The sequence below is a fragment of the Psammomys obesus genome, unplaced genomic scaffold, assembly GCF_907164565.1.
Source record: "Psammomys obesus unplaced genomic scaffold, mPsaObe1.curated_primary_1811, whole genome shotgun sequence".
Classification (NCBI taxonomy): domain Eukaryota; kingdom Metazoa; phylum Chordata; class Mammalia; order Rodentia; family Muridae; genus Psammomys; species Psammomys obesus.
Genome location: NW_026596034.1, coordinates 20,245,613 through 20,268,851, shown reverse-complemented (window position 1 = coordinate 20,268,851; position 23,239 = coordinate 20,245,613).

Genomic DNA, 23,239 nt, shown 5'->3' with positions numbered 1-23,239 from the left:
TGCACACTGAGTTAAGACTGCCTTGATTCTGGGTTCTTTCTTTTGTGACTGCCCCCCGCCCAGACAAAACTAAAGAGAAACACTTTTCATGCATACATCTGCCCCTTTCTTTTCTTTTCACCCCCACCAGCAGTTCTGTTTTGTACTAGTGTGTGCTTTTCCAGGAGGGTAAGGTTTAAAAAAAGGGCAGTCTTTTTCTTTGTTGTACTACAGCAAACTCACTTGATAGACTATCTGGTTTTAATAACGGGGATGTACTGAGAAATCTCCCTGGATACCATTTCGAATAGAGACTTATGTTGGAGAGGCATTTTCCCAAGGCCAACTATAAAGTTTTCTTTTCCTCTCCTGATAGGATGTAAATGAGGGAAAATATCTTATCTGAGACTTTAGCAGCTTTACAGTTCGTTCTGTTTAAATATATAACTCAAAGGTTCACAAATAAGATAGGTGAATCATCTTCTGTTTGTGATTATGAATGTGGAAAGGGGTGTGGCCAGCATGTGGCTGTGCCTGGGCAGCCAATGTGTGTTTTAGTATTGTAAAAGTAGCCTGTATGTCAAGCACTAAGCCCTCATACCACTTTGGCTCACTGCATCTGCAAGGCCCAGAAACTGGTTCCATAGTCTCCAAATTAAAATTCAATAAGAAGCGTCTTTCATTTCTCCTGCTTTTATGTAGCAGGCAATACTCTGGTGACAAATGCAGGTGAACTGAATTTTGCTTTTCCCCTGTAATGGTTGCATCCAGTAGCAAACTAATGTCTTAGTGATCAAAGATGAAACAAGCATGATGTCTGACCCTGAACTTGAAGCTGCAAAACTGCTGCCAAATGCCTCTCCATTCAGCCGACTGTCTGTTTTCTTCACTTCCTTCTTATTGCTGCTAAATCTTCATTTACCTGTTGGAATCAGCTCATTAGAGGGATGTTTTGGAACATACTGAAATGAAAGGGACCATATTTCATTCACCAATACTCTTTCCTCAGGCTCTAAAACACTCGTTCAAAGCCTCTAGTTTTGTCTCCTAAAAACCCAAGCTGTAGGATGAACATGGGCCAGTCTTATTTTTCATGAAGATATCCAAGGCCTTTGGATTCAGCCAGGAGAATGAGGATTTTGTATAGTTTATGAATCATGGTCACACAATAAACTTGTGAATTTGTGTCCCTCAAAATTTAATATCAGGATCTGTTGTTCCAAGTAAACTTAGTAGAAGATAGGTTTTTTTAATATAAAATTACATTTATTTATTGTGTGTGCATGTTTGTGTACATGTGTGCCAACATAAGCGGACAACTTGTGAAACTCAGTTTCCTCCTTTCACTCTGTCAGGCCCCAGAAGGAAACCTAGTCTTTGTAGTATGTTCTTGTACCTGTTGAGCCATCTCATTTGGCCTCAGAAGCAGAGGAAGTCTTATTAAAGATGATAAGATGGATAAAACGGTAAGGGCTTTGTGTGGTGAGAAGATGGTTTAGTGTGAGGTGTGGCTTAGGTGAGCAAATCAAAGGGTTAGTTTAGAAAAAGTGGAACCTGAAGGCCTTTTTAAAAAGCCAAGCTGAAAACTCAGTTATAGAATTGGTGAAACTAAGGGTAGAATTAAAAGGGACAAGGGGGACGTAGTTAGTGGAACTTAGACCAACCTGAAAAATATGGCTGAACCCTTTTAAGAAGGGCTGCTCCTTGTTAAAGGAAAATGAGGGGGAATTGTCCACCCTGTCCCACACATCCACCAGAAGATTTCAAGGAAAGAGCATCCAGGAGAATGCTCTAATCCATGGGTATCCAGGGGAAGATACCCAGCCAGGACCAATTAGAGGGGAGAGAGGGTCCAGAGACACTGGAGCCTATAACAAATAGGACGAGGAGGTCCCAGATGGACATCCATCTCTGAGGTTCTCCCACACCCTTGACAGGATCTTCTTATTCTGAAAAAGTTGGTTGCCTTTGTTCTTTATTCTCTTTGTGGCTGGAGTTTCCCAGGCTCCTGCTCATCTGTAACTTATTTTTACTCTTTCAGCTGCCCTCAGGATCTGTAACTGCTAGGGACTTGCGCTCTCTGGTGGCTGTCTTTCAAATCCTCAGATCTTGGTCACCTTCTGTCAGGGACCCTTACCATAGTTATTTCCTCTTTCTGGATCTGACTGAAACATTGGCAAGATCTCCAGCTGTCACTATGTCCGTGGTCCTTTTCTCTTTAAAAGTCAGTTCACAGTTTTGGCTGAGTCTTCTATCCAAGGGCTACAGTTATTTGCTCACTCTATAGAATAAACTATGTGGTACCCCTTTTTGACAATCCCTCACCCAAGACCCATAAGACAGAGAGAGAAATAAATATTGTCCTAGCATTGGCATCATTATGGCTAGGTCAATCATAGAGTATGTTTGCTGACATGTGGCTGAGCTGACAGACACCTATCCTCCTCTCTCTCTTGGCCTCCAAGATGCACAGATTCTGAACAACTGACCTAAATGCTTAGAAGCAGCATACTCAAAGGCTTTGATTCTTCTCAGGTTTTTATGTGTACTCTCGCTCTTCTGCCCACAGAGGGGATATACACCATTGACAGTCACTTATTGAAAATCTTTTGCACACTCAACAGCCAAAGCAGGCAGACATCTATGAGCTGAAGGCTAGCCTGATCTGAATAGTGAATTCCAGGACCACCAGGGCTGCATAGTGAGACCCCGACTCATAAACAAAACAAAGCACATATCTTGGGCAGTAGGTCCTGTAAGTAAAGCAAGGAGCCATAAAGTTATTGTCTTCTAGGTAGTCAGATTAACTGTACTTGTAAAGCTGTTCACCAATACATTTAGTATAAATTAGCTATTTCAATGCAGAGGAATTGGATGGGCAGCTGGCACAGAAGTTTACTACTGACTAGGTAAGTCGGCGGACTATTCAACAAAGATGCCACATGGCATCGGGTTGCAGTGCAGAATTTGAATGCAAGAAGATGAGCAATGTAAATGACATGGAGATGTCAAACTAAGGATTCAGGTGGAGTGGGGACCATACTTAGACCGACAGGACAGAGGTCCATGAACAGACTTAAAGGTATTAAGGAAAAGTCAAGGGGGGGAGATGGATACACAGCAGTGTTTTTAAAAGAAAGAGAAAGAGATATACCTACTGTGGGTAGGAAGAAATAATGTGAAGCTGTGTGTCAGGGGTTGTAGGGTGGAGCAATTTTACATCATTTTATCAGGGAACATTTGTCTACATGTGGATAACACTAACAGTGCATGAGTACATTTGAATGGATAAGATTGGAGATTTGAACACCATAACAATGTCAGTCCCTCCACTGCTTTCTCTGGAATTCTTCCTCTGCCTCTAAACCAAAGGACTTCCCAGGCAGGCAGAGGCCAGTCATGTCATGATTGGGTCCAATATACTTAGGCAGTTATTAATTTAGAACAAAACTCAAGACCTCGCATGAGATGGCATATGCCTGCTTTCAGAGCACTCAAAAAGTCGCTGCAGAGGTTACCAGTTTGAGGCAGGCCTTTTTGCCATAGCAAGAACCTGTTTAATGAACAAGGGACAATCAAAGCAACAACATCAAACTTGAGACTCAAAACAAGGTACTTACTAACGTGGCCTCACCTCCCCCAACTCATAATCTCTACTATAGCATCTATGGCTTTCTAACCAATAATATGGCCCCTCTCTGCACCTTTTTTTTTTCTCACAGTATTGGACATTTTCTTTTGCTCCCAATTTTGTATGCCTGCCTCACTGGGTGAACCCCTATACTTCCATGCAACTGGCTCTCTGTTCCACTGCTAAGCAGTTTTTACTGCTCACCATCCTTTCTGGCCTAAACTTCCTGATGTCAAGAAGCCTGCCTCACATCCTCAAACTGCCAGAGACCAAGCGACTGAAGAAAGGATGCTTTCATACCCAACCTAGAAGCACCAACTCTCCTAGTAGGTATCCCTTATCCAATGCCATCCAAGGGGCACTCCAGAACTCTGGCTTCTGTCAGAACTCTCCCCCATTACCACCACTCCCCCACTGCCAATCAACTGAAAAGGAACTACAGCTACAGCTAAATTTGGAGTTTCCCAGGTGAACTGGCAAGTGTGGAGAATCTATGCAATACTTACTTTCAAGAACAGAGATGGCCATTCTTGGTCAATTATGGTAGAATACTTAAAAAAAGACAGCCATTGGCCTGTCTTTGCTTAAACTTACATGACCTGCGAACTTGGCTTCTGTGACTGTGTCAGCAGAGGGAGCCAGCCAAAAGAGACTGGATGCATCCAATGAAATCCCAATTAGGCTCTGGCCTCTGTTCCAGAACCTTCCCTTAAAAGGTTTGGTAAATGGAGATTGAACAGCCCGGCCACCTGTCTCCATAAAAACACAGCCTTATGCCAACCTTTCATTTATTTCCATTTTCATACCATTTGTGCCACACACCTGCTCTGTGCCAGATTTCCCAGAGGTGCTGTGTTTTTATCTTCGAGTCCACGTGATCCACCGATGAGTCCTTGAGTCTCTTTGGATGCCACACCTCCTGGTGGAAGACTTGAAATCTGACTTCATGTCTGCTCCTTGTAGATAAAAGGGAATGTGTGCCATTGAGATTATACAATCCAAGAATAAAGTTTTAACAACACACAGGCTGTTGTACAACCGCATCCTGCCAATTGAAACATTTCCTCTTGTTGGGAAGACAGGGAGAGGTTCAGGAGATTCTAGAAGTTTGTGAATCTTAGAAGATTCGCAAGGGTCCTTCTTAGAGTTGCATAAGCCTGAAAGATTGCTGAGAGAATAGAGATCCTGTCATGAAGATGCCCAAAAGCTGCAGGGAACTTGAGTGATGCACCTTTCTTGAGTTGACATCCATCCATCCGGGGGTGGGTTTTTTGATGACACAACTGCCTTTGAGTAAGTAAGGATACTTGCTCCTGTAAGTAACCACAATAGACTTAGTAGCTCAAGTTTTATTTGGTTGGAATTATTTCTTTGATCTGTCATCAGCACTTTATTTGGGGGATTACCAAATGTTTCTTCACATCTCCCTTGGAAAAGTCATAAGACATAGACAAAAAATCAGAGTCAGATGCACACTGAGCCTATGAATAGGAAACCTTTGCTTTTAGAAGAGTCCTTGTATCAGCCCAGCTAGAACTACAGTCTGGATCCTTTATATAAATATCTCCTCCTTCCACCTCCAGGATCACTACCACCTTGCATCCTAGCAACCGCTCTGAAATGCTGATGTACTTGGTCCATTTGTAGAACAAGAAGGATACAAAACCAACATAAAATCCCCCCCAAATCATATGTTAGTAAATGCCACAGCTGACATTCAATCAGATGCCCAGCCTGGCTTCTAGAATAAGAGGGGGGCTGTTAGGCTTTCAGAGGACCTGATTTTTCCTTCCTCTTCTATTCCTTTCTGATGTTATGCCCTTGCATGTGCTCCTTCACTTGTGTAAGCCTCAAGTCTAACATTCTCTAAGCAGATGTCTACAGTGCCCTGTTCTCACTCTAACCTGACTGTAAGTCAGAATGTATCACAATCTGTATAGAATGCTGGAGACATCGGGTTAGGGGAAGTATAGAGTGTACACTCAGGTGGTGGGCATGTGTGTGTGTGTGTGTGTGTGTGTGTGTGTGTGTGTGTGAAGCAGGTAAAAAGAACTTCTATGAAGAAGATATACATTGCTCCAAATGCTGCACAAAGGTGGGGTCATCTGATATCCTTGAAGATTTAGCAAAACAAGAGGATGAGCTGAACTGTTCGGTGCTCAGGGTAGTGCCCTTCACACAGATGGCTCTGTATACAGCTCCCCTGCTGACATTACAGGTCTCATTTTCACAGGACTGATTTCTCATCCTTCTAGGCTTTGTTGTTGGGGAGGCAGGATGGCTTCTTCCTCTTCTCAGGAGCTGGTGGCAACAGGGATTTGTTTTCTCCACTCATCATGACTGTGCTTGCCAGCAAGGCTGGTAACTTGTTGCCCATCATGCGCGGCTGCACAGCCAGCTGCTGGCAAATCCCAGGCCTCCCAGCTGGCTCAGAGCTGGCTGCAGTCACAGCCACAAGAGCAGAGCCTCCTGGGCCTCTGCTTCAGAAAAGTCACCTCATTCCCCCACCAAAGATGTCCACTGAGACATCCACCTAACTTCCCATTGGCCCCTGAGTTGAAGGGAAGTTCCGATTGGAAGGCTGCCTCCAAAGGGCGTTCCCTAGGGGCATTCTCTGCCTCTGCTTGCTAATGCATGTTGCTCTGAATGAATGGTTTCCCTGCTTCATCAACATTTAATATTTAGGAAAAGGAATATCTTATTTGTCTTGCTAAGTGTGAATTGGGGAAAAAAAAATCTTTGGTGTAATCAAATGGAAGGTTCCTGGCAGAGGGTGGGCAGAGAGAGATAAATTCCTCACTAGAGTCCTTTCTTTTGAGGGTGATAAGTACATATTGCCCCAAATCCTTCCTTGGGAATGAGGCAGCGTAGTGTTGTAATCCTCACTGATGTCAACAACATGGACTCTTTTAACCTTGAAGCCAGAGATCAGAGTTTGTTCCAGAGATTAATGGATGATTAGCTTTGGTACACTGTAGTGAGTGCAGCCCCTCAGTTTCTATGTGTGTCCACGGAGCTAATCATGTCTACATCACAGGGTACCTCCCTCGTGTGCACAAGAGTCACCACAGTGAAGGCCACATTGTATTTATTGTCTCAGAAAAGTATCTCATTGCTCTGTAAAGTAGAACACAATAGACAGACATAAAAATGAACATTTTGACCCTTTAAAGAGAGATTTTTAACATTCAGAGGTCTTATAGCCATCCTGCTATGCAACTATTGCCATTGTCCATTTCCAACCCTTTTCTTCTTCACAGCTGAAAATCTGCACCTACTGAATGTTAACTTTCGAAGGCTCTAGTAACTATGGTCTGTTTCCTGCCTCTGTTCTTACAGGCAAACAAGTTATAGAACATTTGTGCTTTTATACATGGCTTATTTTACTTCAAGTTAATTCACGTTGTATCATAGATTAAAAAATTACTGTTTAAAGGCTGATTTATACTCTCTCGTCTGCACAGACCCCACTTTGTTCATCCTGTTTTCTGCCAATGGACATTTAGGTCAGTACTATGAACACAGATTTGCAAAGACCCGGCTTTCAATTGTTAAGACATATGCCCAGAAGTGGTAATGGGTCAGTGGTAATTCTAACTTTAACCCTTGGGATGACTTTTCTTTTCTTGTGAGAGATATCATCAGAGTTATGAAGTATCTCATCATAATCTGATTTGCATTTCTTTAACGATTAGTGAGGTTGAGAAACTTGCCATGTGCTTACTGACCTCTGCAGATCTTCTTTGGTGAAGTGTCTATTTGACTTACCTCATTTCGCTCCATAAAAGAGAAAGTATACAACACTTGCAGCGAGTCTTCTCGTTATCACCATTTCCCTGGTTCCAGCACATTGATACGCTGATTTATTAGTCAAACTTTTCTTGAGTGTCTACTCTGCCTCTGACCCTGGATAGTGTGCTGGGGACATTGGGACAGGGGAAAGTGTGGTACGTGCACTCAGGTGGCCAGGGATAACAGAGAGAACAACTAGGAAAAAGATGTGCATTATTCCAAGGGGCACAAAGGTGGGGCCATATAATATCCCTAAAGGTTTACTGAAATCATCCCAAGACAAAGATGGTAAGAGTAAAAAACAGACAATGAGAAGGAAAAAAACTAGGAGCAGAAGGAAGGAAAAGAAGACCTCCCCTATCAGTGGACTTTGGGAGGGGCATGTGTGAAGAAGGCAGAGGAAGAGAGGGACTGGGAGGGGAGGGGGAAGGCGCTACAGGGGGATACAAAGTGAATAAAGTGGAATTAATTAAAAAAATAATAAAAAAGAAATCCATGTTCCATATGCAGATGTGCCTCTCCCAACAGCACCGCTGCTGTTCAAAGTCACCCTAGTGTAGATTCTCACTCGCAGCAGGGCTGCAGGCTCATCCTGGATATGATAGAGAATGAGAAGCTATGTACTTTGGTGAGCCCTGGTATTGAAAGCTGTGTGATCGGGCCATAGAGGTTCCCATGGGAGCTGCCCTCACATGCAGCCCTGTTCTACAGAGCAGCACTGGATGTGAAATGGACTTGGCACAGAGATGGAGCCACTTGTTTCTCACCTTGGAGACTTAATGCTCAGGACTGTTGCTTCTGTCTACCTCACCCTCCTCAAACCTGGGATCTAATACCCTGGGAAGTTAAACAGAAGACAGGAGCTTGGGAGAACACCCACACATGGGTGGAAGAAGACAGTTCAGGTTGTGCAGCTGAAATAAACAGGCTTCTGCTCTGGACAGGAAGATCCACCTTCTAGGACTGCAAGCTAATGCAATTGTGTTATTTTATGGCCATGGACTTTTGATAAGTTGTCATAGCGGCAATAAAAAAAAGCAGGGAGTTGGAGTTGGGAATCTCTGAATGTCTCTTCAGTTAAAGAAAAAATTTAAGGGATCTACCATTTTTGGAATGACATCTAGGCTATGAGAGCACCTAATAGCTGCCATGCTTCCCATGTACAATGCTACAATGACAGGCTGAAAATTCTGGGGGCACTACATGTTTTAAAAAATGAACATCTACTGAACAAGTTAGTTACCCAGTGTCCAGAAGTTTGCTAGACATTGTCACATGTGTCAATACACCACATCAGTCATATTCTAAGAGACACTGCTTTTATTCTCACATGTGCTGGTCAGGTTTCTGCCATGGAAATAATGCACATAATACCTGAGATGATCAACCTAAAAGGAAGAAAGGCTCATTTTGTGCCACAGTTCCAGAAATTTTAATTCCAGGTAGTTTGGTTCCACTGAGTTGGGTATGTGATGAGATAGAACCTCATGCAGGAAATGTGTGCTGTCAAACAGCTGTTACCCTCACAGTGGTCAGAAAGGGAAGAGAGGAAGGGTCCCGAGTTCTAATACGATTTTTAAAATCATATCCCTGTCACCCAACTTCCTTCTGTTAGAACCTACCTCCTGAACGTTCTACCATCTGCCAAGAGTCCATAGGCTGTTGGCAGTCTTTAACATATGGAACTTTGGAAGACATTTAAAATGGAATTCATTGATTTACAGGTAAAGAATAAAACAGTGCCTTGTCCAAACATAACTTACACTTGAAGTGTCTATCCATCTTCCAATCTCTAGTGTGTCCTTCTGCCTTATAAAAGAAGAAGAAGAAGAAGAAGAAGAAGAAGAAGAAGAAGAAGAAGAAGACATGAGTTATAAACCAAAGAAATAAGTATTTGCTAGATTATGCAGTTGTCAGCACCTTAATTTTCTAGTCTCTAGAAATGTGAAAAGGTAATTTCTATTGTTCCTAAGTCACCTCATGTTTGACATCTTGTTATGGCAGCCCAGACACTAAAACGATACTACAAGTGAAGGAGAAAGGTCTGGAGCAAAATTCCCCTTACCCCCGACTCCCACAACAGCCATTAGAGAAACCAACCCTCTGCCAACTTTACTTGACTTTCTAGCCACTTTTTGTGTGTCGGGTGGGGGGAACCATTCCTCTGTCTGTTGCTCTTTGTATGGAAGCTCAAAGAAATAGAATATCCAAGCCAGGTGTGGTGGCACACCCTGTAATCCCAGCACTCGGGAGGCAGAGGCAGGTGGATCTCTGTGAATTAGAGGCTAATCTCTGTGAGTTAGAGACCATCCTAGTGTACAAAGTGAGTCTAGGACAGCCAGAGCTACACAGAGAAACCCTGTCTCAAAAAAAAAAAAAAAAGAATCTAAGAAATACAATATCCAAATCAGTAAGGTGACTAGAAAAAGGGATTTGGTAAAACAAGGAGGGGTCAAAGGTATCCCTTTTAAATGTTTCTCAGGACCAGGTGGTGTTCATTTCTACCTAGGCAGAAGCAGGAAAGGAACACAAGGACAGATGAAGGGATAATTGTGGGATAATAAAGCCTCTCTTCCCCCAACTCCTCTCTGCTTATAAGTATCTGGAAAAGTTGTTGTCATGGACCACTTAATGTGACTGAAGTCATAGATCCCAACCCCCAGTTTTCTGTGGCTTCACACCCGGGTCAAAGGATGAACTCTCTGTCAATGCTGTGGGTGCAAGAGTCTACTGACGTGCTCAAGATTTCATAATCCAAGTGTTATCAGTCTCCATTGCTGCTGTAACAAATGACTACAACCAGCAAGTCTCTCACCTGCTCTTCATCACAGAGAAAGCATGAGATGCTATCCCTCAGTATTTTCTGTCACCAGGCTGTGTTCAGCCGTTTATGGGAAAGTATAATTTAAATCACAGCTAAGAGATGGTGGGTGGTATTCTCACTCTTCCCTGACCTGCCTTGATTTCCCTTTCTACAGGATGTCATCAATTATGATCTCATTATCATTAACGGAGGAATGAATATCACAAGGTTTAAAGAGGTTAAGGAAGCCTACGGATAGAAACATAGGAGGGTATTGTCGGCATTGGTTCTCCAGAAGTATCTAGGTGGCTACAAACAGAAAGGTCTGAGAGGACACCTGGAGGCCCATTTCGTCACCAGCATGTAGGTATGAACACCTGCCCAGGATTCACAAGGATCCTATCTTCCTTTGAAATGAGACAACTGCTTCGGCTGCATTGGCAGCCACTGCAAGACGCTTTTGGAGAAAAATCTCTGATTAGGGAGAAAAGCATGGTAGGCATGGCAACATGAACTTGTGTGGAGCTACATACTCTTTTCTGAAGATTCTCAGTGTGTTAGTGTCTTGGCCTTTCCGAAGTTCTACCACCACTATGAAAGATTGGATCAGTCTTTTCCAAAGATTTGGACCTCCATGACTTGCAGCTAAACCATGCAGTGGAGCTCCACTGTTCTGATGATCTTCTGGGTTCAGTTTGGGACCCTGGGCTTGAGAATCCTGCTGGTTTCAGCCGCCTCACTGGGTGAAGAGTGCCACCTCATGCAAAAGGACAGGAAGGTTTCCTGTTACAGAGGTTGAAGCAAGTCATCCCAGGAAATGTTGAGCAAGCCTAAACTAAAGAAAAAAAAAAAAGAAAGAAAAACATTCTCCAACCCCTTAAATTTTCTCTTTCCATAGGTAGATGGGAATAGCTCATCCTGCATAAAAATAGAATGCCTTCTGTATCACACCAGTTGTCTGGCTCTGGTTATGTCTCCTTGCTGAGCGTTTTCTGGCCTGGTGTCGTTAAAGCTCTCATTTGTTTGGGCTGTCTTCTTGGCTAAGGCTTGCCCTTGGGCCTGACTACTTTCCCAGCCCCATCATCCTAGCTCAAGTTTCCTCTTCAGAGAAGTAAGTTCACTGCCAATGTAGGCTTTCTCACTGCAGAGAAGAGGCTCATTGCTGTTCTGTTCACTTCTACCCAAACTTGGACATAAAAATCACCTTCACCATCCCCTGTCCCCATTGCTAGGATGCTGTTGAGTATCCTTGTGAGAGAAAAATAAACCCATCTTGCTTACTCCATCAGTTTTCTCATTTATCGCTGAAAAGTCAGGGTTAGTACAGTTGGTTGGTCTGTCATGTATCCGACCCTGCACATTTATTATTCTTCTACCAGGCTTTCCGTGTCTCTCCAGTTTTAAAAATATATTATTGTAGGAGTTGGAGAGATGGCTGAGTGGTTCACAGCACTGCTTTTGTAGAAGACCCTTTTGTGATCCAGATGGCAGCTCACATCCTTTGTGACTCCAGTTTCAGGGGCATCTGATATCCTCTTCTGGTCTCCTTGGGGACCAGGGACACTGATGGTGCATATACACAGAAAATAAAAATAAATCTAAAAATTTTTTCAAATATATTAATACAAAAATTGGTTTCACTGTGCCATTTCGGCCCATACATATTACACATTCATCACACTCATTTTCCCAATTTTTAAATAACTGCAGTCTGACCATATTTACCCTCCATCACCAAGATACCATTCCTCTCAAAAACCAATTACTTCCTGTTTTCTGAGCTCTTCTGCCCCTCTCTCCCTCCTTCCCTTCCTCCCTGTATGTTTTCTGCTGACATTCCCTACTGTCTACAAGTTTTTGCTTTCCCCCCCTTTGGTTACAATTTGTGTGTGCCAATTTCCTCTCCTCTCAAGCTGCAAACTTCTCAGCAAAAGTTATTAACTTATTCCAAGTAAATGTTCATGTAGATCAAGCCGTGTACCAGGTACATGGAAGTTATCTATCCACTCTGGGATCTGGGTGTATGAAACGAAGAGTCATCATCTTCCTTTTCTCTAACCTGACATTGGGACTGAGGACATTAGGAGATTTGGCAAATATATTTAGGAGCTGTCAAACCTGAATTTTAACCTTGATCTAACTGCAAGGTTCATGCTGCAGCTTCAAGCTTTACCTAATCTGTTATTTAAAAAAACAAAAAACAAAAAACAAAAAAAAAAAACCTTGTTGAAATTCCGTCACCAGGTTTCAATTCCATTCCATTTAATTCTAGGTTTTCATTTTGGTAATTAATGCCTGTGTGATCATTCTGTTCACTTGTGATTATTTTCTGGAGGACATTTCTCATCCGAAGCTTGCCTGGCCCTGGAAACTTCATATTCCTTTGACTGGAGGATACCACAGATACCAGGTTGGCCTCTGGGTAAATCAACATTTGCAGACACCCTTAGCCTCCCAAGCACCTGGTTTGTAACAGGAACCAGACAAAGCACGGACGACGCACGGACGACGTCTGTCAGTGCAACTGCATACACCAGACAGCTGACACAGCCGCTAGAGGGTCTCCCGTCTCCTCCTCCCATCTGCCCACATTGCAGGCACAGTAGAATGTGGCATTGTGTAGGCTCTAAGAGCTAAGCCCAGGCCCTCGGGCCCATGTAGCAGGCACCTTGCCCACCACACCCTTGGTGCTCATGCTGTGCTTGTCCTGGGGGACCCTGAGCTGCACCTCTGACACGGTGACTCAAACCGCCTAGGGGTAACTGAGACTTCCGTGTGATGACGAAGCTCTTCCGGCCTTGAAGGCAGCTGGAGAAGATCTAGGTGCAAGTATTGTGTTCTGTGAGGGGATGGAAGAAACGTGTGAGGGTGCCAATGGGGGTGTCCATGGGGGTATCCAGAGCAAATCTAAAAAGACAGAGGAAGTAAGTTGCGGATGCTCTTGGGAGACTTCTCCCAAAGAAAGGTTAACTTCTCAGCTGCTAATGTGATATTGTGTTACAAGTCTAGGATACATTTGTCCCTTTCATTTTCCAGCCAATATGAGGCAGAGACTTAAAAACAATGAGAATATGGGCTAGGTATACAGCTCATTCAGCAGAGTGCTGGCCTAGCATGCGTACAACCTTGGCTTCAATCCCCAGCCCCATATAAATGAGTTGTGGTGGCCCATCCCTCTAATATTGAACAAGGGAGGCGGAGTAGGAGAACCAGGGTCTTCTTCGGCTACATAGCAAGGGCATCCTGGCATACATGAAACACTATCTCATTAAAAATATCATAAAAAACTATAAAACTATTGTAAAAAGGAAAAACAGGGTTTTGTTTTTTTCTCACAACATCAGCTAGCAAATTGATCTGCATGATGCTAAGGCACATTATTAATCTAACAGATGCAAAACACCTGCAGTCACAGGGATGGACCACAGCTCCGGATTCCAAACAACATTTACAGACCCTCATCCATCTTGCTTCTCTGGGGCATTGAGTAAAATAATCTTCCTAATCAATGGCCCTCTAATCCTGTTCTTCTTGAGGGTCAGGGCTTCCAAACCACAGGGAAGTCAGTCCTCTGTGGGTCATTTCTGATCCACTTTCAGAAGAAGTCACAGGTCAACACCCGGAGTGTAATACTTGTTTCCTACGGCCTAAGTTTTGGTCCTAGCTCTGATCCTCAAAAACTGTATGAGCTTGGGTCAAATACCAAACCCTTCTGGTGCTCCAGCTTATGCTTTTTTTTTTTTTTGTAAAATGAACACAATGATTCCCACCCCACAAGATTTTTGTAAAGGGATGAGTTAATTCATGTGTTAGCAGATTTCTTTTTCTAGAGAAAGCTAGACAAAAAGTACTTTAGGCTGTGTGGGTTATCTGGCCTCAGTTTCAATTACTACACTCTGCTATTACAGCTTTAAATCAGCCATAGTCTACGCATACATGAATAGCTGGCTTTTCCTATAAAACCCTGAAGCAGCTGAAGTCCTTTGTTTGCCAACCTGTGAATGAATGCCCATAGAGCACTTAACATGAGAGAAAATAATATCTTGACCAGTAGTCCTTTGTGAAGAACTGAGAAGAACCTCTGCCTGGCTGTGAGGATGTCCACCAAAGTGGCAGAAGCCCAGGAGACCCTGAAAGTCGTTCAACACCACTGTTCAATCATTACATGGCTATGTGGAAAGTGCTGACAATCTGAGGTACTGGGAAAATGTGACATGTCTGTAGAATAGTACAAACCAGAACACCCATCATTCTGTGCATGTGTGTGTACATGTATGTGTGTTGCATGTACTTGGGTATGCTGGGCAGGTGGGCACATTGATATTCTTGCCCAGGGGTGTCCCTGATAAGATATAATAAACTAGCCATCATCATTTGTCACCTAAATTCTTCACCTGTTACTGGCAGGGAAAACCCATCATCATTAGAAAGGTCCTAGTTGGAAGCATTACCCTGAGGTAATTACCATTTCTTTGATCTAAGCATGACTAAGGTTCTCCTTTTTATTCCTCAGAGTCTTCTGGGTAGAGAGAAGCATGGAAAGGCTTTGTGAAATAGTTATCATCTAGCTCCTTCTCTACCAAGTTGTAGAATGTTCTCTCAACCCCTTGACTTTCAGAAGCAGTCTTTGCCTGTTTCTGCTAAACTGCATGCTTTGAGCTCTGAGCGTAAGTCTCAGATAAATCCTATCAGGTTCCCACATGATGGCATGATGGGGAGAAAACTGAGATGCCACTCTGCCATGGTTAGGAGACCTACCTGGGAAGGGGTGGTGGTGGCGGTAACAGGATATAAACGGAAGGTCCTAGAAGAAGAAAATAGAGACAAGAATTCTGTAATGGCTACAGATGCTAATCCAAATTTTAAACGTTTTGAAGGAACATACTTTTTCAACAACTCTCTAGATCTGGCCAGAGACTAATTCTTGAAGGAGTCATCAGTTTTTCTCAAAGGATGAGGGATTGAGGGGATCCAGGGCTCCCAGATCGTTTTTCACTGGTATTTTTCCTGTCTTCACTTTGAAGTTGAAGAAGTGGAAGATCTCACCATGGATGTCTCTGACCTTGGGGCCTACAAAGAGCAAGGAACGTTCCAGCTCCCCCCTCGTTCTGCGCTGCAACATGGCTTCCCTTGCTTAAACATTGTGTTGAGTTGGATATTTGCGCCTTGTGTCAGTCACGGCAACATCTGTCCGTGCTGATTCTAGCTGGATCCCCAGTCCCCAGTCAGTCCTGCACAGCACAGAGGTTTGCTGTGAATACTTTTCAAATGTGTTATTAGTCACAAAGGCAGTTTCTAAGTTGTGCTACCAGTGGATCAGATGGGTATAGAGTCCTGGGAGAAGAGTAGTCCAGTGTTGACTATGATCTGTGATGAAACTGTAGCTAAAAGGGAAAAGGTCAGAACATCCAGCTATAACTTGTAGACTTCGTCTAAACCGTTCCTTTGGCTGGATTCTTTCATGGTATGGTTTTGAATGCAAAGGACTGCTTTAGGATGTGATCGGAGCTGCCCCACTGAGAAATAGGGAAATGAACTAAGCAAGGAGAGGAAGGCAACTACAGAGCTATGCATGAGCAAGCATGCTTTGGGCATAGTGGCTCTGTCCCAGTGGGACCTCTGAGAGACTTATACATTACCCCGCTCAAAAGTGACATCTCAATCTATTTCACATTTTGATTATAGAACCCAAACTATAAATTACTGTACTGTTTATCATTATAAATTACCTAGGCCCAGATGATTTGTAAAGAAGCCTATGTTCACTCACGTTCTAGTCTGAGAAGTACATGATCAAGCAGCATCAACTATCGAGACTTTTTTTTTTCTTCTGACTTTTAAACTCATGGTGGAAAGCACAAAGGCAAGCGGGCCATGTACAAAGGGGTGGGACAGCCTTGTTTTATAGCAACTTACTCTTAGGTTAATTATTCAGCTATTCAAGAACTAGAGCTCATAAGAAGAGAAAAATATGAGCCCATTCACAAGGACCAACTCCCACAACCAAACAACTTCTACTAGGCTCCCCCTCACCCTATACTGCCTATTGAAGACCAAACTTTAGCACAAGTGTTGGTGGGAACAAACTATTTTTAAAACTGCAGCAAGTGAAGATCAAGGATATTGAGCCCATCACTATGAAATGGCTGGTCCAGGGATGATACCTTCTTAGCACAATGACCTATCTAGATTAGAGCTGCCTGCCATGAATCAGTCTGAGTGGATAATGGCTGAGCCCCATTGGGCTGTCTGAAAAAAAGGCCTATGGATGTTGACAAAAGTCATGAGCTCCTCCTCCCTCTTTTAATAGGCTCGAGGTGGTTGAGGACTTTCCGGTAAGTAAAAGAGATGGACTAGATGCTTTCTGATAAACATCTACTAAGATTTGGGCACTGTTTTACCTGGCTGCAGAAAAAGGTTTCTGCCGAGACTTGCTGGGTTCCTGTCACTGCTGAGGAGAGGTGTAGAGACAGAGAGTCTCGGGAATAGCAGCCTTCTCTGTGGCTGTAGCCTCCTGGCATATTGCTAGGATACGACTGCCCTAGTATAGCCCATTACAACATCCTCCTTCTGTTCAGAGCAGTTAACTTTGCCTCATTATTATTTCATTGGGCTGAGCTTTAGTGAAACATGGCCTTTAATTTGTTTATTTAACATTCCTAGGCTGCACTTGCTGATAGAGTATAACTGATTAATTAATTAATTGTGTCTTGCCATGGCTCATTCTGGATCATGACCATATTTCAGAGACTAATGGGATCTTAGGCAGAGATGGTGGTGACAGAGGGGTGTCAGAAATCTGTGTTGGAAGCTAAGGCAGGGTGCCAGTCAGGCAAGGGAAAGTTCCCCAGATCTGTCCAGCCAAGGGGCTGAGGTCAAGTAGGCTGGCTGAAGCAGATGGGAGACGAGTAGCTGCAGCCGTCAGGAATCCACAATGAATCTATTGGTCAAGTCAGGTGCCTGCTGAGCTTGAAGCTGAGTTCCACAGTGTGTTACTGAGGAAGCCAGCTCATCCTGGATATTTGTGACTGTGTTTGCCTTGAGGACTGATTAAATTCTTGGCCATTAATAATCAACTCAGACTTCTCCCCCTATGCCTACAGATTGGTACTTTTTTTTTGGGGGGGGGAATTATCTAGGAGCCCTTGACCACCAGTCATTCCACTAATACATAAAAATATACTCATGACTGGAGATTAGCTGTGTACCATAAAAACAAGACAGCACCACATTTACATATGTCTTAATTCATTGCAAGTAGCCATGAAGATGATCCAAGTGTTTGGACTTATCAGTATAGCAGGCCTCTAGACCTTAGCACAACTGATGCCATGCTAGAGGCATCATTATGACCTTAAAACTCAGAACATAGTCCTTAACACCTGACAAACTGGAACAAAAACCTAATCCATCAAAGACCCAGTCAATGGTTCCAGAAAAGTCCCTAAATGTACTAACCTTGCTTTTTGGCTTCTGTAGTTCTGCTTCTTGCTAACTGAAGTGGGACAACCAGGATGCAGTTTTAGTGCATAAAAAAAGGGGCTGTAAAGCTTGGGGATGTATGATTTGGACAAGTTTCCTGAGCAGTCATCCACTGGCGATAAAGGCTGTCCTTTTGGCTCTAATAATATCTGTGTGGTGGTCTCTGGTAGGCTTGCCTTGCAGTATAAACTCCTTATTTTACACGTTGTATCACAGCTCTGTGACAGCATAACATGAGCACCACTTCACTTTAGTTTCTATGTCTTGGAAAAAAAATGTAATGATCATCCAGAAGTCATTTTGCCAAACCAGAAACTGAAGCAGATGTAGAGAAGGTGCATGGACAAGGCAGGCAAAATGGCCACAGTGACCATTGCTGCTACCAAAGTCATGGGCATGCTTATCTCAGTGAGATTCTGTCCCTACTGGGGCCAGCTGAGAGACTGAGTGGCCCTTTTTGGCCATGCTGAGCCGATGATTGGAGTCCTTTGAGGAAGCAGATATCATGACCCATGAAGTGCTTCCCTCTGGGTGTTTTAAGGAATGATGGTCAAAACATCTCTCTCTCAATGCAGGATTATGTAAAGATAAACTAAGTTTTATTGAAAAGAAACAAAAAAATAAAAAGAGATTTTTGGTCTATTCCAGACCAAAAGATGGAGAAGATGTAAAAATGGAGGACAGAAAACTGAGCCCTGCCATGGTCATGGCACCTCTTCCATGTAGAATGCTTTTGCTTCACATGATTATTCAACTATTGAACTGTATTCCCAGTACTGAGCTGAAGCCCAGCAAACTACCTATGTTTTTCCAGTTCTACTATAGGAGAAAATGGGTTTTTTGAGGGTCCACTTGCAGAAAGGAGACAACAGTTTCTGGTGCACTGAGGAGGAAGACATCTACTATGACCTTGAGACTGAAGAAGCCCCACTGGTAGGTGACAGGAAGTGATCTTAAAGGGCAATCTGAAATTTTATAGAAAACAGGAAGGGGAAGGCCATATCTGAATGAAGGAATTACGAAGGCAATGTCTGAAGGAGACGGGCAGGGAGGAAGCCTGTGGTTCTGGGGCATCCTTCCCAGACTTCAGAGAAAGAGAAGGTCTAGTAAAACCATGTTTAGTGATCCTGTAATTACCTTCACCCTAGGAAAGAGGATAATGCCAAAATGAAAGTGATTTTTCCAGGGCACTGATTCCTCCTTGGACTCAGCCCCAGAGACTCAGCATGTCCTGTCTGGCTGGGACATTCCATTAAAGCCCAGCCCTGTGGGGCTGCTCACTTTTCCCAGTGGCCCAGCTTCTTAATGGGCACAGTGCCTGGCACAAGGTCATTCTGAAATAGATATTTTCTGAGGAGCAACAGGAGTGAGACTGTTGCTTTCCAATTTGGGTTTTGCCTCTGTCTTTATGAAGGAGCCTTAAGCAAGAAATTCTAGTACCTTAACTATGAGAGTTGCTCAATGAAAGATGGGATTTTTTCATACTGGGTTGTGGGAAGATCAAGTGACATGTAAATGCACCCGGGAAAATCCCTGACACACTGAGGCAAGTGTCCCAAAATCAAGTGTACAAAAGGATAAAGTCCTTCAGATAAATGTTGGGCTCTTCACACCACCAACATCTTGTCCTTTCTACTCAGCTACACTGAGACTGCAGAGACACAGCTTCTGATGCCACTCCACCTGCAGCTCTGGAACATATGTCTTGTCTGTTACCAGTGTTTTCATCCCCCAAATGGGGACACAGACCTGTTTTCCAGAAAGTTCCATGGGGTCATGGCAACCCCTGTCCACCTTGCAGGACCTTAGAATGGAGCAATGTTCATTTCCAGTGTGTTAGGCGGGGGGGGGGGGGGGGAGTCAACAGGGACTGACGGTAATTTCCGTTTATCTCTGAGATATGACCTGTGGATGTTTCTCTTCAAACACCAATGTTTAACAATGCTCAGCTGGGCATAACACTTCCATCTGCTCCTTGGGTTGGTAGTGGACAGAGCCTGGAGGAGACAGCCTCTCAATATCGCAAACGTGGATTGTTTGTTATTACCTGAAGTAGATCAACTTGTGGAAACATCAAGGATAACTCAAAGACCAATTAATTTGTCTTCTGCTTTGTAACTGACAAGAAGGAGGCGTTTCTCTCCTTATCAGAAAATTGAGCCCAGGGACGTAGTAGGACTTAACATGTTAATTTAGAAAATGGTAAACATAGGAAGGGATACATCACTGACTTGCTTTGGGGACTCCTGCACAAACGGGGAATGGTTAAGGGAAAAGACTTGTGGAGTAAGGTCAACTCAAAGTATCTGGTTGCGTCTGAGGCAGCAGCAAAGCTTTAGAGATTGTCGACAGTGGGAAAGATGTTATAGCATCAATAGGGGGAGTGGTGAGCAGAGAAAAAAAGGACAACTCTGATTGGCAGTTTCTTGAGCTAAGCCAAGTGAGTCTGGGCATAGCAGAGACACCAGTCCCTGTGGAAGGGCTGAGGAGGACAATGAAGAAGACAGGAAATCCATATGGGCTACTCAGGTGAGGTGGTAGGAGGTTGCTCCATGGAGGCACTAGGGATTTAAACGGTAGAAGGGACTCAAGGTACAGGGAAGGGCATGGAGAAGTTCTGTCGTGAGAAACAGTAAACAGAAGAGGGTCCTGCCATGGGAGATGATGGGTAAACCATCAGGCTTGCTCAGCATCTGCTGGTTAGACAATCCCGGATTCCACTTTTTGCTTTGTCACAGAGTGGGTGGGCCACCTGGTGCTAATCACCCTCTATCTCGGCACATCAGTATTTTAATTTGCAATTTGTTCCTCATGTCTGATTAAAGACATGGAATATAAAAATTGGACATGAAGTTTGGCTCAAAAAATAAATTCCTCTTATTCTTCTGAATTTTTGAAAATGACCCCTCATGGTCAAGTGGCATCTGGAGGTTAGGAAACCTCCAGAACCTTAAAAACTTATCGCTAGATGTGACCAGCCAGCATCATTCCTGTTGCTCCTTCAAATTGCTGACTGCAAGTGTGTGTCAGGAGGATGGCAGCATGACACAGTGTGACTGCAGCTGCACCCACTATGTCATCGCCAGGAAGATGAGCCAAGTGGGCTCGTGTTCCTATGATTCTGAATCATAGACCTGATATTCTGCCATGGAGTCAGGGGCATGCTGCAGCTGCTCCTATTGCAAAAATGTTCCTATGACTGACAGGAAATCTCTTGTAGAAACGTGTTGCGGCGAGAAGATTGGTCCCCAAAGTTGTCCACACTGCTATCTCTGGAATCCATGATTAAGAGAGTCTGTGTGGCAAGGGGAAAATACAATTGTAGATGACACTAGGCTGTTTATCTTGAGCAAGATCATTCTGTATTACCTGGGTGGGCCAGAGCTGAAGAGATGGCTCAGTGGGTAAAGCACTTGTTATACAACCCTGACAGCCTGAGTTCAAATCCTCAGTCCCCATATGAGATGATCATAAGTCTGTAATCCTGGTATGTTTCTGTGGGGAGATAGGAGATAGAGACAGGAGGAAATAGATGGCTGGCTACTCTCGTAGACACACAAATGAACAATAACAAAGTTTGTCTCAGATGAGGTAAAAACGGAAGTCTGATACTTGAGGTTGTTCTCTCTCTCTATCTCTCTCTCAGTGTGTGTGTGTGTCTCACCTCCACACAGAGACAGAGACTCCAAAATTACTGTTATTATTATTATTATTATTATTATTATTATGTCTGAAAGGGGCTAAAAATAACCAGAAGGTCCTTAAAAGAGCAGAAAACAGAGATAGAAGGACAGTACATTAAAAAGATTTGGTCTAATGTTGCTGGCTTTGAAGATGCAGGAAGGTGCTTAAACCAAGGAAAGTGGGCAGACTTTCAGCAAGAAAGGGAAAGAAACAGGTTCCCCTTTAGAGCCATTGGAGAGAAACACAGCCCTGCTTCACCTTAATTTAGGCAAGTAAGATCCACATTGGATTTCTAACCTATAGAACTGTATGATGACAAATGCATGACATGATCATAATTGTGGCTACTGCAACAGTAATATAAAACTAATGTACTTACCTACCTCCCCAAACCCCCAATTCTCTTTAAATTGGCCTTTTAATTCCTGCATTCACTCATCAGCTTATTCACTGAATGTACATCTATTTGTTCATGTGTCCTGGCCTTAGGTTGCTAACTTGTAAATGGCAGAAAAAGTATTGTTGGATTATTTTGAGGGTTAAATAGATAACTAAAAGCTTAGTATGTTGTCAGCCATGTTGCAAATGTTTGTGAGTGTTAATTGCCTTTATTTTTATTGTTCCTGTTGTTCAGTCAGCAAACATCACTGGCACCAAGCTTGTGCCAGCTGTGACTGAGCTCAAGTCCTTGTTCCTAGGTGGGAAAGCCAATCTTTGAAGGATGCTTTCCCCAAAGCCTCACTCAATAATGTCTTTAGTCTCACTGGCCACTATTATCTTTAAGCTAGTAGATGTCATTGGTTAGCCAAACTTTAAGTTGACCATGAATAAAACGAGAGCTTTTTTTTTTTAGATTGAGAAAAAGTCATGGTGGGGGTGCATTATTAGGGTGTTGTCCTCCATTTGTCAAAGCATTCGAACCAACAAAAGGAAATTATGGGGAAAAGGGAAAGATAAATTATGTTGTCCCATTTAATCTCTCCATCACCTTACAAGATCAGTAGTTTCACCCCCCCCCACTTCAGTGTGATGAAAGAGATATGTGCGATCCCACTATTGATAGTGAGAGAGGCAAAATGGAACCCAGAACATTGAGTTGCAAATCTGCACGTGCCTAGCCGCTGCCTCCTGCTGGGTGTTGGGACTGACTGCACACTGACCCAGGCTAGTGAGGTACTTTGGCAAACTTTTGTGTTTCATCTTGTTCTTGCCTGCCAGCAGATTTGTCAAACCCAGCATCATAAAATTTAGTTTTCTCTGCTCTTCCACCTCCTCCCTTCCGTTACAAAGGTAACAATATCATCTTACGCAACACCATCCTACAACCTGACCAATTGCATGATACGGGAAGCATTGGTCTCTGTGGGAGTCTCCTTCAAAGGGAAAGCATTTTCCATTTTGTCTTTTGAGAAGTCCCCTGTTTGGCTGACCTTCCTTCCCTGTGCAGCTTCAGGAGGATACAGAGGGGCTGTCCTCTGCTTTGCCTGGCATATGCTTACTTCTCACCAGTGTCCCGTGGATCACAGAAAACTCCCAGTCTTTCCTGGTTACACTTCAGGACAACATTTTGATTCCCTAGTCTCCCTAGAGAGGTTCCCCATCTGGTATGATCAAATTGTCATAGAAAACCAATATAACCTTTATGTAGCTGAGACCCAGGCAAAGGAGGATTATCCCTGGAGGGTCTACCTATCTAAGCCAAGATCTTCTACTTGTTGACTTAAATGATACTGAGAGACAGACGCTAAGAATGAGATAAAGAATTGGCCAGGACATAAAGTGGGGTCCTTACTCTCATTTGAAAACAATTAGCTGGCTTAATAGTAGTCAGTAGTTGAGGTGACATCTCTAGTAAATAGTTTTGCTTT